Source organism: Lactuca sativa, chromosome 6 (genome assembly GCF_002870075.4).
Source record: "Lactuca sativa cultivar Salinas chromosome 6, Lsat_Salinas_v11, whole genome shotgun sequence".
Taxonomy (NCBI): Eukaryota; Viridiplantae; Streptophyta; class Magnoliopsida; order Asterales; family Asteraceae; genus Lactuca; species Lactuca sativa.
This window is the reverse complement of record NC_056628.2, coordinates 197,506,117-197,510,486: the sequence shown is the minus strand read 5'-3', so window position 1 is coordinate 197,510,486 and position 4,370 is coordinate 197,506,117.

Genomic DNA, 4,370 nt, shown 5'->3' with positions numbered 1-4,370 from the left:
CTCTCTCTTGTTCTTCCTTGTTACTACTTGGTGTTTGTGACTTCATTAGAGGTGCAACAATTGAGACACTAAGCTCTAAAAGGTCAAGATCAACAAGCTACAAGAAAAGGTATTCTTCTAACTTTGTTTTAATCATCAATTTCGAAAATTGTATGCTAAATTAGGGTTTATGCTTTGGATGATTCTTTGCATGTATAACTGGAGAAAAACCTAGATCCAAAGCATTAGGGTTGCATGTACACCATAGGAATGTTGTAGTGCTCATAACCCTTTAGTGGTATTAGAGATTAGGGTGTTTTTCTGTTATATTTGATGTTGTGGTTAATTGTCCAAAGGTGAAAGGAGTCGAATTCTAGACTCTGCCAGATGAACTCGACAAGTCCATTATGTGACTCAACGAGTTGAGGCAACTCGACGAGTTTAAAGCCTGACTCAACGAGTTGACTCGTCTGTTGGCAGATTTTTCGGATTTCCTGTCTAAATTTGATTAGGAAAATTACCATAAGTTGTTTTAACTAATTAAAAATGATTTTTCTGATATGGTAATGAATATCCTCATCTAATTGATAGATAAATGTCAGATTTTATGATAATTACTAGATTATGTGATAAATTAATTATTTGTAAAACTTGATTTGATTTTATCTTGCCAAATAAAATTGGATTAGGCCAAATTTTGATATAGATAAAATTATATGAATATTTTAATTATTTTAAAATTTGATCTAGAAGTTTTGAAAAGTTTGAATACTTGCCCTCAAGTTTTTGAATTTGAAATTTGATTAAAAGTTTAACTTTTGAAATATTAAATTCTAAAACCCTAGCGTTTTAAAATTTTAAAATACAACCGTTATACTATTATAATATTAAAAGCTTAATATACATATACATATATATATATATATATATATATATATATATATATATATATATATATATATATATATAAGAAGAACCAATATTACCGTTAGTAGGCCTAATTCACAAAGCTGGTTTATAAGGGTTGTTTAAGGAAGCGGCCTGTAAAATGACCGCTATTGGGTATCCACTCTTACCCACCACACTCTTGACTAGTGGAGGGTCGTTAGCCGAACGGGTAGGCTAGGACATTAATTCCTCATTAATAAGTATAATGATAAGTTATAAAGTAACTAAGTGTTTTTATAAATTCCTAATCTTAGTTACTTTAGGAAAATGTGAAAATGATGCTATTTCATGAAATTGCACTTTGCACCTTGCCAAGTTGTTAATTGTCACACCCCCAAACATAGGATGGCGGAAACGTTCGGGGGTGAAGCAATTCATGTATAGTATCATAACAACGAATATAGTAGCGCTCAAAGTATAGACAACCAACATAAATATAATCGAAAAAGTTACATCATAGTATATGTTTATATGTTTCTGAATCAATTACATTATGTTGACAAAAATACAATGTTTGACGCCTTAGCGTTCCATCCTCAAAAGCGGCCGATTACCTGTTTACTGATTTCCTGAGAATACGAGTAGTTTTGAAAAAGTATCAAGAATTAAGTTGGTGAGTTCATAAGCTTTTGAAGGTGATGATAAAATCCTTTTCTTGTAAAAGTGAGGTTTGTTCAAGAAAAATCCAATATTTTCCTTATGTAATGCGTTGTAGTCTTAAAATTCAAGACCGAAATGTACAAGTATTTTTCCATACTTAAAGAAATTTATGCAAGTTGAAATCGACATGAACTTGCCAAATTTAGAAGTAAAACCCGTAAATCTTATGTTTTGTTAATACCCTATGTGAGTTATTATAACCATACTATGACTCAGACGGCCTCGTAATATGACATTCTTCAGGCGTCACAAGTTAAATGACACTTGTCACCCCAGACCTGCCGGTCTAGCTGTTGCATGCAACTTAGGTGTGGGTTTGTCAAACCCAATATCGATCTACACACAACTATCACTTTCTTCCTACAAGAGACTCTGGTTACAATTTATAGGACTTTTAACTTTGTTACTTGAAGGTAACATGAAACGAATGTCTCACAAAGTTATTCATTAACAGATTTACGTGAACTAAACTAAAAACCCATTGGGTAATGAGTTTGAAATGTAAATGAAACATAAACTATACCTAGTATAGTTTATCATAAATGTTTGTAATTTCAAAGAACGCTTTTCTATGTAAGCCGAATGTATAGCAAAATATAACTATGTTTATCATGCCTTGTCTTGTACTATTGATAATGATGGAGGATTCTTACAAATTAGTGAGTATTTTTTGTTATATAATTAAACCACAACAAGAAAAACATGTAAAATATGAAATCCTCAAAGATCAACACTTTGCTCAACGTGTTACAAAGTGTGGTTAAAGTTATAAGCTGTTGATTTGTTTTTAACATTTCTGCACTGTTTTAGAAAAATCACACAAATCGTAGTAAAATCGTAGCTATAGTGACAGACAGTTTTGTAAAAATCACCGTAAATCGTAGTAAAATCGTATGGAGATGTGCAAGTAGTCATTTTAAAGGTATGAAACTGAACTACTTGCATATAAAACAGTTTTGAAAACTAAAATTTTAAGATGTTCAAAACAGTCAGTGAATGGAGTTAAACTTTTCTGATGAAAGCTGATGGATGAGTTTAGTTATGTTCTCGGTGTTTTAACTTGTATTCCCCACCTTAAAACTTAAGAAAAACATGAAAAGATAGGGTTATGAACTCACCTTGTGTGGTTTCAGTAGATGGATGATGAAGAAAGGATGTGTTCAACTCAAGAACACTTTAGAAGCTGCTTGAAGATTCGAAGATCTAACACAAATATGGTGATGTTTGAGTAAAATATCCATGATTTTAGTAGAAAGGAGAAATATTCATGTGAGGAGTGATATTACTTACTAGGAGTAGATGAAGAAGTTGTGATCAACTTTGAATTTTTGAGATTAGAGAGGGATAGTGAGAGAGAATGAGTTTTTGCTTCTTGGTGGAGTATGAATGAAATAGTAGGAGAGATAAGGATTTTTATATCCTTGGATCAAGGTGCTTGGCTGGAAAGAGTGGGAAAAGGACGATGGAATGACCAGGTATGGCGGAATAGTGACTGGGGATGGTCATGGAGTGGGTATGGGAAGTAACTTGTGTCCTTGCCCAAAGGATAAGTCAACACTCCACCTAAATATCTTACCCACTATATTTTTAATCTTAGATAATGATTACCCACAAAATGTGATTAGATTATGGAAATATGGGGTCTTATATGTCAAAATATAAGTTTGGTTGAAAATTCCCCAGTTAAAATCATGAAAAACGGGCCTAAAGCGAAGTCGTAGTCGAAAACCGGGTGAAATGGGCCTTACAACGAAGCTTCTCGGATGTGGGCCGGAGGTTCGGTCCCTGCTGCCATGGACCGAAGATGAGTAGGAGCAAAATAGCCCGAAGGAAAATTGACCGAAATAGACTGAAAGCGAAGTGGGGAGGTTTGGTCCGAAGGGAAGGGGTTCAGGTTCGGTTCGGAGGGTTCGGTCCTCAGTAGGCTTCGGGTTCGGTTCAAGCCACTTCGGTTCAGTAGTTCGGTTTCAGTCCTACATAGTTTGGTCCGAGAGGCTTCGCCCCTTAAGGGAAGGTTTCGGTTCTTTAAGGCTATTTTTCAAGAAATCTTCCCGTTTCGAGAGGTTTTTGACGCGGTTTAGGGCCGGGGTGACCCGAATGATTATAAAAAGTTACAGAAAGTTTTGAGAGAGATTTGGGAGAAATTTTTAATAGAGAGAGATAGAGTGAAAGACATTAGGGGAGACTTCTTTTGTGACCTTTTTGAGTGTTTGGCTTTGTAACGCAAGGTCCATAAACCCCTTTAATCCATGTTTAAGGATCTTACACACCCCCGAAGGGTATGCAATAGTGTTTTATTGTTTTGCTACACCATTTACCCAAATTAGGGTTCAAGAATCCTAAACATAAGAACTTTCCAAGTGATGACTTCTTATTAAAATAGCGAGTTGTATAATAATTACATAACATAAACCCTAGTATACAAGGGTTAGTTGAGTTGACCGGTTTGACTTGTTGACTTTATTTAACTTTGACTTGACTAGAATTCAACGGTTGTCACATCATCCCCCCGTTAGAAGGAATTTCGTCCTGAAATTAGCATTTTGACTGGGACTTCAAGAGTTCAGGAAGAGATGTGGGTACTTTTGTTTCATTTGATCTTTGCGTTCCCAGGTGAACTCGGGTCCTCGTTTAGCGTTCCAACGGACCTTCACGATAGGAATACGACTTTGTTTCACTCTTTTGATCTATCGATCCTTGATTTCAACTGGTTCTTCCACGAAGTGGAGACTATCGTTAACTTCAATTTCGTCGAGTGGTATCACGAGAGTCTCGTCAGACAG